Source organism: Dipodomys spectabilis, unplaced genomic scaffold (genome assembly GCF_019054845.1).
Source record: "Dipodomys spectabilis isolate Male_0828 unplaced genomic scaffold, ASM1905484v1 ptg000151l, whole genome shotgun sequence".
Classification (NCBI taxonomy): domain Eukaryota; kingdom Metazoa; phylum Chordata; class Mammalia; order Rodentia; family Heteromyidae; genus Dipodomys; species Dipodomys spectabilis.
The window spans coordinates 834,062-849,135 of record NW_024870828.1 but is presented as its reverse complement, the minus strand read 5'-3'; the positions used below and the strand labels follow the sequence as shown (position 1 = coordinate 849,135).

General features: G+C 34.5%; 1 non-coding gene across 1 annotated transcript; it reads right to left on the bottom strand.

Moving 5' to 3' along the window:
• Positions 1–9,703: 9,703 nt before the first annotated feature.
• LOC122118431 lies at positions 9,704–9,809 on the bottom strand. Its single transcript, XR_006149356.1, has one exon. It is a non-coding gene; the product is annotated as a U6 spliceosomal RNA (small nuclear RNA).
• Positions 9,810–15,074: the final 5,265 nt, after the last annotated feature.

Genomic DNA, 15,074 nt, shown 5'->3' with positions numbered 1-15,074 from the left:
TGTCAATAAGCCTAATTAATACAAACCATCAGCAGAAGCCGGGACAAGAAACACATGATCGTCAATAGGGATGTAGAAATAGCTTTTAACAAGCTCCAATACAACTTTATGATTAAAAGGTCTGAGAACCTAGGAATGCATTGAACAGTCTTCAATATTAAACTGAGTATGTATATGACAGAGATAATTAGCATTTACCTAAGGGTGAAAGCATGAAGACTTTAACATGAGGAATGAGAAAAGGATGTCCAATCTCTACTACTCTTCAATATGGTAGTGGACTTTCTTGCAAGAGCAATAGACAAGAGAAAAACATAAAGCAGATCCAAATAGGGAAGAAGTAAAACTATCCCTTTTTACAGATGAAATCACCCTTTATTTAAAGGACCCTGTGGATTCCTCCCTCAAGTTAGTAAAGGTGATGCTAACCTTCAGCAATGTAGCAGGATATAAAAACCACAAGAATCAGTAGTTTTTCTCTTACCAACAATGGGAAGTTCCATGCTGAAATCCAAAAAACAATCTCATATACTAGCCCCAAAATCAAATTAAATCTAAACAAAACAACAACAACAAAACTAGGAATTAATTAATTTAACTAAAATTGTGAAAGACCTATATGTGAAAACTTTAAAAATATAAAAATGGAAATTGAAGGAGATTCAAGAAAAGAGGAATTCTTTCAATATTCCTGGTTGGAAGAATTAACATTTTGAAAACTGCAATACTTCCCCTAAACAATTGGCAATGCAATACTAATCAAAATCCTAACAATATTCTTCAATGTAGAAGAGAAAGCAATGCAACTATAATATGGAATTACAAAATTACAGATGAAACAGAATGCTTAGAAATGAATTCATGGACCTATAGTCATCTTACACACACACACACACACACACACACACACACACACACACACACACACACACACAATGGAATTATATTCACCCATCAGAAAGATGACTTTTCACCAGTCTAAGTAAAATGAAAGGTTTGGGAAAATTATATTAAGGGAAAAGAGAAAGGAATGCAGACTCAGTTCAATATAGGTTTCATGGATTCATTTCCTTTATTGTAGCTAGAAGATGCATACAAATCTATAAGTAAACAAGACAGATTCTACCTCGTCCATTAGAATGGCCATTACTAAGAAAACTAACAATAGCAAACGCTAGCATGGATGTAGCCAATTGGGAACTCTATTACACTGTTGGTGGGAAATTAAACATGTTCAACCACTGTGGAATGCAGTAAGGAGTTTCCTGAAAGAGTAAATATAGATCTCCCTTAAGACCCAGTAATTCCCCTCATGGGCAGTAATCCAATAAATAACAAACTAGCTCACATGAAAGCTACCAGCATAACCATGTTCAGGGCTCAGGCCCAGAGTTCAAGGACTGGAAAAAAGTTACCACTCCTGGTATTTGTTTCCGCAAATATGAACCGTTTTATATAAGATACCAAATCAATCTATTTGCAGTAGCTAGATTAGGACTTAAATGTAGTGGGTGATAAAATGGCTCCTTTGTTGAATGTTAGGAAGAGATGTAGGTAATCCATGAAAGGGAGATTTTTTGTTGTTGCTGTTCGAGGGGCTTGAAGTCTGGACTTGGGCACTGTCCCTGAACTCTTCAACTCAAGGTGAGTGCTTTACCACTTGAGCGACAGTGCCACTTCTGGTTTTTTGATGGTTAAATGGAAATAAAAGTTTCAGGGTCTTTCTTGCCCAGGCTGGCTTTGAACCGTAGTCCTTAGATCTCAGCTTCCTGAGTAGCTAGGATACAGCTGTGAGCCACTGGCACGAGGTAAAAATGGGGGATTTTTAGAAAAGAAAATCCACCTCTTCACTTGTGTCTAAACCTCAGATATTACTATTAGAACACTTCACCTTTACCTCATTTCATCAGACATTAGTAAATTTTCTCTTTTCCTTCATGTGGTAATACTGCAGCCAATATCAACTCAGCTGGGGGACTGGATCAATTGTATGGTAATTGCTAGCACCTAATTTAAGAACGTTTACATCAAAAGAAATGAAACCCTATTTTGGAATAATCGTTTTCTCTTTTTATTACAAATCTGTGCTTGATTACTTCTTAATGTTATATTAGACTTTCTAATAAAGTGATGAAATTTTCTTTATTTTCAACCTTCTCCCACATGTGGTCAAATACTTAAGAATTTAAAGATTTGCACTGATAATTCATTAAGCTGACTTTTAAGAAAATATGCATTTCTGGAATTTGGTCTTCTATCTTGTTCTTACATGCACAAGCATTTTATGATTTATTTGTTCTACAAGGAATTCTACTTTCCAATCTTTGTGTGACCAAATTTAGTCTCTCTGATCAGTCTTTCTGATTCTCTCTCTGGAGTCTCATGTGAGTCTGCCTCATAAAAAAATATATTAGTTATCAGCTAAATGACTCTCATCTTCTGTTGTTTGCCTGACTTTATGTAGGCTGTGATAGCAACCCTGCTTGGCTGTGCTTACTGGAGTGTGTGTGTGTGTGTGTGTTTGTGTGTGTGTGTGTGTGTGTGTGTGTGTGTGTGTGTGTGTGTGTGTGTGTGTGTTTGTTTAAGATGTCTAGGATTACTATTCGAGGTAGTAGTTTCTTTGGGCCCCTGTGATCCCCTCGCCTAAAGTCAATGGATTTTTCTCATAAAGATACAAAGAACAACTGATTAAATTCCTGTTAATTGTCTCAAAATGAGGCAATCAGGCATCCTTGCAAAGTCATCAGTAATGCTTTCTAACCACTTACAGAAGTCGTCTATCAAAATGGCTTTTCAAGGTTGACTCTGAAAAATGTTCATTTCCAAGTAGAAACCATAAAGCAGATAACATTCCTGGGATCAGACATTTGGAAGGAAGCTTCCCCTTCCTTCCTTCTCTTATGATAGATCAAACCATAATATTCTTCAGTTGTGGCCAGCCTGGAGCACATATTCCCAAGAACATTCTGTTGTGTAAAAGACGACCAACTTTCAAAATAACGGTGTAAATACTTGTCTACTACAGACTCATTTATCTTGCTTTTATCTGTTGTTATTTTCATTACTTCAAACAGATGGATAATTTATATTGGGATTAGACAAAGGATTAATGGAATAAACATTCACTTTACTTTTATATATCCAATGTAATACACTTAACCGGTAATGGACAAATAAATCCAACTCTAGAAACAATGTCAGGAATATAAAATAAGCCTTAATATGTATAATCTGGCACACATACACCATCATCTACTCAAAAATTCAGTCTCTCTGTAAACATTTATTTGGTATGAAATAATAAAAATTCAAATAATGAATATGACTTTTAAGAATCATCTGAAATAGTAATCGTGTATATAATTGAAAATAATTTTATAGATGTCACCTAGGCAAGAATTTAACATGCATGTAGAAATCAAATTTCCATAATTTAAGCTATATGAGAGGGGTCATACCCTCGTGTACTATGCAGTGTGAATTTTAACACAGTGCTGAACCCTTCCAACTAATACCAATTGTCATGTGCAATAATTTATTATTTGATGTTAAGATGAGTGCTAAGTGTGGAATATACTTTGAATTATTACATTAAAACACAGAAATGAAGCAATAATGATGTTATTGTTTAAATTCTAATGCTTCTCAATTTTACAATTCATAAATATATTATTAAAATTATTTTCACTTTCTTCTTTTCTATAGCTGCTGAAATTAAAGTTATATATTAAACATTCAATATTAAGAAATCAATAATAAGTAAACTATTATTAAAATGATATGCTATTAATCCGTGATTTGAATTATACTTCTAACAAATTGTGATGTAAACAAGTCATTAGAATTAAGGGTGATCATTTTTAAACTTAACAGCTTGTTATTTTTTTTATTTTATTTTTTGGGTCTGATCATGGGGCCTGAACTCTGGGCCTGAACTCTGGGCCTGGGCGCTGTGCCTCAGCATTTCATCTCAAGGCTAGTGCTCTACCACTTGAGACACAGCACCACTTCTGGTTTTTTTCCTCTTTGATTATGTGGTGCTGAGGAATCAAACCCAGGGCCTTAGGCATGCAAGGCAAGTACTCTACCACTGAGCCACTTTGCCAGCCCACAGCTTGTTATTTGTTTCCTAATTGTGTCATTTGTTATTCTTGGTCCAAGTCATCTCTTCATCTTAATTGCTTAGTTTTCTATTTTATTTCTATTGGTTTGCTGATTGTGCATTTTTGTTTTCCCTTTTTAATGACTGACATGAGGCTGAAAATCTGTATGCTAGTTTATTACTTGCTATATTAATGTAAAATTACTGCATTCCATAGATGTTCTACTCTATGATACTACAGTATTTCCCCCACTCCCATCTCCTGTATTGTTGCTCTCATATATTTTATTTTATTTTTTATTTAAATTTTATTGTCAAGGTAATGTACAGGGGGGATATCGTTACATAAGTAAGGTAATTAATTTTTTTTCTAACTTGTTATCCATTCCCCTATTTTTCTCCCTCTTCATTCCTGACGTCCCCCCGCCCAGATTATTTACAACATATTTTCTTGTGAGTACTACTGTTGCATAAGTTCCCCCTTTGTCCTTTGTCTCACCATTTTGTTTTATTTTCCTTTCCGTTTCCCTAGTTCAGATCAACATATTTAAAATACCCAGGGTATCAAAATCCAATACAGTGACTACAGGGATTTAACCATAGGTGGGGAAAACACAAAAGGATAAAAAGAAATCACATGATACATTAAGAACAACAACAACAAAGAACATGTCTTGGAGTTCATTTCACTTGGAATCACCTTATACGATCATATGTACATAGCTATTGAGCTATTCTGCTCATCTACTAAGATTATCCTTGAGGTACACAATAATGCTCCCCTATTACCCAGTAATCCCACTTCTGACCATATAACCAGGTGATCACAAACAAGGCCACAGTAAAGCTACTACTGTGTATCACAGTAATATTTACCAAAAATGACACACACACACACACACACACACACACACACACACACACACACACACACGTACAGATAAACACACGTGGAAAAATATGCTTGCATCACAAAGAATGTGACCACCTCATTTGTAAGGAAATGGAAGATCTTTGAAAAAATCATATTAAGTGAAGTAATCCAGACTTAAAGAAACATAGGTCCCATGGTTTCCCTTATTTGTAATAATTAGTTTACATCAAAGATAATCTCATGTATTTTAAATTGACATTTTGTTCTATGTTGACCCTACAATATTATTGCTATATTGTTTGTTATTATTTCTGAAAATTAGCAGGTATACTTAAAGAATTATATTCATGTCTTCCATTATTGAAGGAAGAACAACTAAAAGAGTAACCACTACTAGGAAGAACAACTCCTACTTACTTAGCTATATTCCTATGTAAGGCCAATGTTGTCCCCTGTATCCTCATGTTGTACATTACAACTCTATACCTGGTGGTAATGTATATCTAGTATATTATGCATTGTAAACTAAATGCCCCAGAAGTTCCACTTTGCTTCACTTTTTTTTAAAAAAATTCTGTCTTACTATTTGAGGATGGTTGTGTGTGTGTGTGTGTGTGTGTGTGTGTGTGTGTGTGTGTGTGTGTATGTGTGTGTGTGTGTGTTTACAAAGATCAGAACATAACATTTTTCTTCATTTCGAATACATCTTTCAGGTCATTGTAAGTTGTGGCTAATGGGAGAAGTCTGTTGTTATTTTAAGGATGAAACAAAGAGATATTTGTGCATATACCACAGTTGTTTATTAGTATATTTGAACACTGAACTTCAATGTATATCTTGGCTGTTGTTGTGAATAGTGTGAATAACAATGAACTACAGATATATTTTCGAGTTACCCAGAGAGAAATAATCACATGATTGGTGGGTCAGATGATATTTCAACTATGATTTCTTTAGAAAACTGCATACTACTTTCTACAAGGAGAATACTAACCTGTATTTTGACCAAAAGTGTTGAAAATTTCCTTTTCTTCACACTCTCACCAACATTATTACCTTTTATTTAAAAGGTAATAAAGGCCAAGTTTTTACTATCTTCAGTACCCCAGACCGGCTTAAGACTGAAATCCAACCTCCTAAATGCTTGAAATTACAAACCTTTACCACCACTCCTGGTTCCTTTGATTTTTTTTTTGATAAAAGTAATAATAGTTATAAAGTAGTATCATAGTAATTTTGAATTACATTTCTCTAATGACTTCTGCTCACAAAGCATTAAGCCAGCACAGAAGTTGTATTAAGGACAACTGCGTAAACCCACTGGTGATATAGAGGGGTTTATGGAAAACAGGTCTATTCGAATTTTTGTCCATTTTTAATCAAGTTTCTGGTTAATCTCACCTTTAATCTCTCTATACAAAAATAATTAATTCATGGTAGTAAAAAGGAAAACATTAAGCAACTCCTAACAGTTTTCAATTTTCAATAACATGATATTGCTTAAATTATTTTCTGTTTATGATTGAGACTGTATAACAATTTAGTTAGACATGTTACATAGCTATATGTATTTTATTTATTTTACATTGATTGCTCTTTCCAAAGCCTGCATGTCTAATTTTGGTTTCTTTCAGTCTTAAGTAGTTCAGATTTCAATCTGAAGAATAAATGGAAGTAAGCAAACAAAAAAATACAGTTCTTCTCATCTGATAATGCCTCTACAAGAATGAGAAAGAGTTCATCATTCTAAGAACCTTTAATTCTTAAGAAAACATTTGTTATAATGCTAATGTTATTACCATTTCAGTGTTGGGAAAAATTGTAATTAAAGGCAGTAAGTGCATGGCCCAAGACACACAGTGTGGAAGGAAATGAGTCAAATTTTCCAGAAGTCTTTCAGCAATACACAAAAAGTAGATAAATTCTCTCCATTCTCTGATACTCTCAATTCAATATTCATACTGTCCAAGGAATAATAGCATAGCAATTATTGCCCATGGTGATTTTTTTCTGTTACATTTTGTCTTCAACACAGACTGTGTTGGTGACATTGGGTTATCATGCACAGAGCTCTCTTCAGAGCTCTGTGAAGAGAGGCAAATTTCTTCTGTCCCATAGTTCCAGTATAGTTTTTTAAAAGTACTAAATATTTTAAATATCATCACTTACTGTATTTTAAGAAATCATGAATGAAAAAATTCACATATAATCACTCCAATATGCTTTAAAATTAGGAGATGATAAAACAGGCCCCTGTGAAGTAAATTTTCTTCTACTATTAAAATTATTCTGAAAGCCTTGTGCTGGTTTGTTACACCTGTAATCCTAACTAATTGGAATACCTAATCAGGAGCCTGAGATCTGTGGATAACTTTTGGAAGCCAATCAGGGCAAAATATATTCATGAGATTATTTTTCAAAAATTTTAATGAACTAGCAAAGGGCCAACAATGGAGATGTAGCTCATATAGTAGCTCACCAATCTAGAGAGAAAGACGTAGCGAGAACTTGAAACCCTGATTTCAAATTCTGAGCATGCCAACACGCAGGAATGCACACACACTCACTTTTTCAAAATATCTTCAATCAGGATTTTGCAGTAATTTCATTGTTAATGATATTACATAGGTAAAATAGGCAAAATAAACTCTTGCATCTCAAAACATTTTTGTTGTAAAAATACTGTACAGAGTAGTTATAGTTACATGATCAAAGTAATAAGTCCATTTCCTATCAAGCATTGTTACCTCCTCCTTTGTTTTTTCCCCACCATTCCTTCCCTTCCACCTCCACAAGTACACTCCTCACACCCCCAAGCCCCACACAATGTCCCCAGCCTAAATTATAAAGTTCGTTTTTCAAAATAATGTCTTGTGCATCTATTGTTATACAATGGGTCAAACTGTATTCCTATTTAAGCATGTTGTTTTTTTCCCTTTCCCTCCCCAAATTAGAGAAGTGTATATACAAGATGCAGATTCACCAACATCAAATAAAGTGAAAAAGGGGGTTATACTGTTGGGGAGGAATGTAAAAAAAAATCACATCGTACATTATAAATATGTGAGAAACAACAGCAAGAAAGAAAAAAAACACTTGTGTCTCTATCTCGGGGTTCATTTAGCTTAACATCAACTTATCTAGTCATATACACATAGCTTTTCAACTTTTCTGCTTATCCCAGACATATACTAGTTATCGCAAATAAGGGATACCATGGGACCTATGTTTCTTTGGACTTGGATTACATCAGTTAATATAATTTTTTTTTCCAAGTCTTTCCATTTCCTAACAAATTGGGCAATGTCATTCTTTCTGACGGAGGCATAGAATAAATATATATACATATATATGTATATATATGTAATATATATATGTGTGTGTGTATGTACACATATACACAGAGAACATTTTCCTTTTTTTGTTTTTTAGAGCAACTTAGTTTTCCACCTTCATCATTTTTTGAAATGTTTTTATTGTGATTAAGTGGTTACATAATTTCCCAAATTTCACAATATTGTGGGATAGTGATGCTTAGTTAAAGTCACAAACACATTCTAACTTTGATGGAGCAAATTGTCTATCATGGTCTACAACATTTATGAGTTCTATGAGCTTTGCAATAGTTATTTCTTCCATATGTATACTTCTTTTGTTTTGAAATATGTATATTTCTTTTGTTTTGCATAGTGTCAGCTGTTCCCTCTTTCCCACTTGTTCCCTCCTTCCCTTCAGTGACATTGAGTTGCTTAGTTCATTTTGGTCAATGTCCAGTGCAGCTGATGGATCTAACTGTTGTATGTTTTTCCCTGATTCCCTCTAGTTCTGTGTCGTCTTCCTGGTTTCACTTCAGTGTGCACATATGGTCAGCAGAATGGGGTTATTTAGTAGTGATTCAATCAGATGAGTGGAAGTTCTTGGTTTCTTAAGTGTTAATTTTGTCATATCACCTTACATTTTGGATTTAACATCCACTTATCACGCAGACCATGTGCTGTTTGTCTCTTTGCTTTTGGCTTAGCTCACTCAACATGATTTCCTGTAGCTTGATTGATTTCCCTGCTAATGCCATTATTTTGTCCTTTCTCTTGACTGGAAAATATTCCGTTGTGTACAGTTACTATAGTTTTTGGATCCATTCATCTCTGGTGGGACATATGGGTTGTTTTCATATCCTGGCTATTGTGAACAGTGCTGTGATAAACATGGAGGTGCATGTGTTCTTGAATATTGGTAACTTTTGTTCAGGATAGATGCCTAGAAGTGGTATGAGTGGGCCATAAGGAACGTCAATATTTAGCTTTCTGAGGACTCACCAGACTGCTTTCCAAAGTGGTTGTGAAAGTGTACATTCACACACACACACACACACACACACACATACACACACACACACACACACACACACACACACACACACACACACACAAAGAACGTTTTCTTGATCCATTCTTCTACTGAGGGGCATCAGGGTTGGTTCCATATCTTAGCTATGGCAAATAATGCTAGAATAAACATTGTTGTGTTGGTTGTTTTAGTATGGACTTGTTTGTGATCATTTGGATGAATGCCCAAAAGTGGGATTGCTGTGTAATAGGGGAGCTCTATGTGGAGTCTTTTGAGGAACCTCCAAACTGCTTTCCAAAGTGGATGTACAAGTGTACACTCACACCAAGAATGCAGTAGGCTTCCCTTCTGGCCACATCCCTTCCAGGATCTGTTGTTGTAAAAATATGGAACGATTCACTAAGTTGCGTGTCATCCTTGTTCAGGGACCATGCTAATCTTCTCCGTATTTTCCAATTTTAGTGTATGTGCAGCCAAATTGAGCACAGAACATTTTTTATATATAAAGTGTAATTGATTTTCTTAAACTAGACAATTCAACAAAAAGTAAGTTAAAAAGAATTGTGAAATTTTAGAACCATGTATTTCTTACATAAGCACACATTTAAGAATAAAGTCAAGATTGACACGCCAAAAACAAAATAATTCCAGATATTTGTTGTTCATGAGATGTGTAGGAAGAGGAATTCAATTATTCTACACAAGGCATCTGTCATAATGTTCATTGCAGCAATTGTTAAGGTTTGTTAAATGTTTTAATGTTCTAAATGTTTCATTTTGGGATTTGCTTATATATGGTAAAATTAAGGCTGTTTGGCAGGTCATAAAATTTTTCAAAGAAGTATATAATTTTTCTGCTAGCATGTACTAGTAAGTATGTTCATTTCAGAGTTTGTAGAAACTTTACTAATGAGAAGTTGCAAAGACTGTGTAAAGAAGCAGAGTGAAGAGCTAAGATTTTAAGTACACAGTTCGGGTTAAATCTTTAGGGCTCCCTTACGTTATATGTTTGTGATGAACAAATAATGATATAAGCCACATACAAATGGTGAAATGAACTATAAATAGTAATCTTAGTGGGTAAATTTAAAGGCTACTCATAGCTTTATCCAGTTTTAAATGTACAAGAATATGAGAAAATAGTAAAATCTACTATGTACATTCAAATACTGAAAACTCTGGTAATTGTTTTTTTTTATTTTAGTAATCATTAATATTTAATTATTGTTTTCTTTATTTATAGCATTTTTTCCTTGTAATATAATACAAATTTTTGTGAGTCGTGATGAAGAGGTACTTTGAGAATATTATTGGGATGCCCATACCATTTTTCATAGGTGGATGTGAAAGTACAAAGAGCAAAACTAAAAACAAAATATTGATTAAAAATTTTATCAAGTAGAGTCTGAATCAGGAGTGTTGATAAATGTCCACGCCTAAAAATCTTAACCCTAAGCTGAAGTAGTGGTATTACAGAATTGAGGCTAAAAAATTGAGAAACAGTGTTTTGTTTTGTTTTTTGTTTTTTTGTTTTGCTTTGGTTTTGTTGGTTGTGGGGCTTGAACTCTGGGTCTTGAGTACTGTCCCTCAGCTCTTCAGTTCAAGGTTAGCGCTATCACTTGATACACAGCACCACTTTCATCTTTCTCTGCTTATGTCATGCTGAGGAATGAAATCCAGGACCTCATGCATGCAAGGCAAGAACTCTACCACTGAGCCACCTTCCCAGCACCTGAGAAACTGTGATTTAAAAAATCATCTGAACAATATTTGCTTTCTGCTTTGGGTATTATAATGAAATATGTGAACACATTTTTATATTTTTTTGAATTGTCATACTTCTAAATTTAATTCATCTTTTTCAAAGTCAAGAAATATTTCTGAGAGTTTGCTTCTGTGAAGAATGTTTTTGCATTTATAATTTCTTCTGAGGCATTTTTATTTTTTATCAAAATCACTTTATATTTTATGTTGATGAGATATCATACATCAAATACCTTGAAATGCATATGTAGAGTCTCAAGGTAGCAATATGAATATTCTCATACACCTCTTGTTTATCTGTTACGCACTTTAAGTATTATGATATTTCTCTCTCTCTTTCACTCTCTCTCATTTCCGATCTTTCTCTTTCATGCTCCATGTCTGCTACTTAGAATTTCTGCTGATGTACTATTATCCTTCAGGGTCCACTGGTTTTGTGGGAACATGATAGGGACCATCAGTTACCCTTGCATTCTTTAAGAGTTATAACAGTGACGTGAAATTATTCTTTGCCATTCTAAATGGCAAAACAACAGATCTAGGAATTCCTTTTCACATTTAGTACTATTATAAATTTTATCTCATACGAATCATTGAGACTATTAAGATTCTTTTAGCCTGGGACCTAAAAATTCTTTTTCTTTTACAAACAACCTTTTTCTTTTAATATCAGTAAGTAACAAAAACAAAGCTATCCTATGGAAAGTAAGATGAAGTTGTTCACAGGGATGAAAAACAAGGTAATGGGGGAAGTGAGTACAAAGCATACCCCTCATATAGCACAGATACTTAGAGCAGCAGTTTATCATGTACACTTTGTGATAAGGACAATGTGCTGGGAACTCTAGATTAAATCACTGAACACCTGATATATATACACATATATTTATATATGTATATTTATTTACATATGCATATATGTGTATATTGGCCCATATATGTAAACATGAATGTTACTCTACACACAAATACACACATACGTACACATATGTACACATGCACAAATGGAAAAAGACACATATATAGCCAACACAAGTTTCACTAATTGTTGAATATGCCTTAGACAGAATGCTTGGAAACAAATGTGTTGAAGATGTATTTGTCTCTAAGAGTTCTTTTACCACTCCTCTTATATCTTCCAACTGGTAGGTTTAGAGATATTCGACTTGAAAAATCGCAGTGCAAGTGATAGCAAGTCACTCGGAAATCTCAAAAAGTATAGGTCATATGGTATCTCCCTGCTCCCCATGGAATGCTTGCTCTTGTAGACACTCTCAACAGCCAAATTAGTAGGACAATATCCTTGTTAAGAATAAAGTTATAAGGCTTTAAATGGCATCCTTACTTGGGCTCTTTTCCAACAGCCAGCATCAATTCCTAAGCAGATGAGTGACGCCCCAGAAGACTGGAGCACAGGTCAAAATTTAACTAACACATATGAAAAGTCTAAAGTGAAAAATGCTGACTTAGGTTGTGCCGATGTCCTGGCCAGAAAATGAGAAAAAAAGAAAGTTTTTTATGTATTAAAATTTGAGAATAATTTGTATCCTGTCAATAAATGTATAGAACACAATTATACCAACTGACAAAAGATGATGTGCATTTCATTTATGTGCTTTTGGACATGGAAAGTGTTTTTAAGTGTGTCTACACAAGTAGAATCAGCATGAAGCAAGCCAGCATTTCTTCATTTAAGACACAAGGAAAGGATACAGGTTAACCCATTGTAACAATGAGATTTGCAAGATACTATTAGAGGGGGATGGACGGAGGTGTTGGGAATGTGTGAAGGTAAGGAATATTAGGGGGAAAAAAAGGAGGTTGTAAAAATGCTCAATAAAAATGTACTCATTACCTTATTTATGTAACTGTAACCTCTCTGTACAGTATCTTTACAATAAAATATATATTAAAAACATACAAGGAAAACTGTACTTATAGCAAGTTGTATTTGTCACTCAATATAAGTAAGGTATTGGTTTTAGGAGCACAGGCATACTAAAATTTTGGAAGCTCAAATTCTTTACATAAACACAGTATATTATTTTCATTAGAATCTGCCCACAACCTAGTGCAGTGTAATTTCTGTGAAAATTTTTACTACATTCTATGTTTGTAATGGAAAATAAAATATATTCAATATCAACAGATACAAATTTATTTCAGATAATTTTTGTCTGCATTTTGCGGATGGAATTGCGAGAGCTAATTTGAAAAGCACAAATTTAATCACCAAGAGCTGTCTTCAAGATGTAACAAAGATCTAATACAGCATCATTGAATGGTATGGGACTCTAAGGAGAAGTACTTGAATTGAAACATTATCAGAAAGTGTAAGCACGCAAAGACTATTTAGAAATGCAGCTGCTAGATTTCTCATGGAGAGCTTTTATAACATTTTGTGAAACAGAAGTCAGAAACTCATGGAAGTGTAGACAATTTTCCTTCATCTTTCTGTCAATCTTGGCCATTATCAATCATAGAATAGCTAATCTAGAATAATCCTGTAATAAGGAAATATTTATGAGAAGTGGGGAAGATGGTGAAGGAGAAAGTGTAGGCTAAACAATCTCTCGCATAGAAAGCAGTTTTAGTGTCCCAGCGAACAGTACTAGGCTAGAGTATCACACCAAGTGTGCCATCAAAGTACAGAGTTTGGCTAGAGAGGGAAAATCCAGGGAAGGAAACACATTTGTGCCGTTGCTGTAGCCATGGCTGAGGCAGCTTTGGTGACAGTCATAGCCACCCCACCATACCTACAACAGAGAGGCTCCAGCACAGAGGCACCAGACACAGTGGGTGAGCAGATTCAACTCAAAAACAACTGAAAATGAGCAAATGAGTTAAACCATCTTAACAGGCCCATATCAAGCATTGAAATAGAAAAAGCAGTAAGAGATCTCCTGTCTAAGAAAAGCCCAGGACCACATGGATTTACAGCGGAATTCTACAAGGCTTGAAAGCAGAGCTCATACCAATACTCCTCCAACTCTTCAAGGAAATTGAAAGAGAAAGTTCACGACCAAACTAAATCTGTGAAGCCATCATAACCTTCATCCCAATACCAGGCAGGAACTCATCAACAAAAGAAAATGATACATCCATTACTTTGATGAACATTTATGCCAAACATCTCAACAAAATTTTGGCCAAACAATTCAACAATTCATCCAAAAAATTACATACCATGATCAAACAGGATTCAATTCAGGGATGCAAAGCTGGTTCAATATACACAAATCAATTAATTAACACCACTTTATGATGAAGTTTCTTGATAAACTAGAAATCCAGGGAACATTAACAATAAAATAAAGACTGTATATGACAAACCTGCAGCCAGCATTATACTTAATGGTCAAAAAGTAAAGACATTTCCTCATAACTCAGGAACGAGACAAGGACGTCCACTCTCTCCACTTCTCTTCAATTTACTATTAACATGCCTAGCTACAGCAGTAAGAAAAGATGAAAACATAAAAGGGATCCAAACAGGGAAAGATGAAGTAAAACTCTCCCTCTTTGCAGATGACATGATCTTATATTTAAAGAATCCCATGGATTCCACTCCCAAATTACTCATGCTGATTCAAAACTATGGCAATGTATCAGGGTATAAAATTAACCCTCAAAAATCAGTGGCTTTTCTGTATGCCAACAATTAGAAAAGCGTGGCTGCAATCAGAAAAGCAACTCCATTCTTAATAACCCCCCAAAAAATAGAATACCAAAGAATTAACTTAACCAAAGAAGTAAAGGATCTCCATAATGAAAACTTTCAAAACCTAAAAAAGGAAATCAAAACAGAACGTAGAAAGTGAATAAAATCCCTTGATCCTGGATTGGAAGGATTAAGATCGTGAAAATGGCAATATTTTCCAAGGCTATCTACAAATTCAATGCAATACCTATCAATATTTCAATCTCATTCTTCAAGGAAATAGAAGAGGTAATCCAAAAAGTCATATGGAATGATAAAAGGCAATG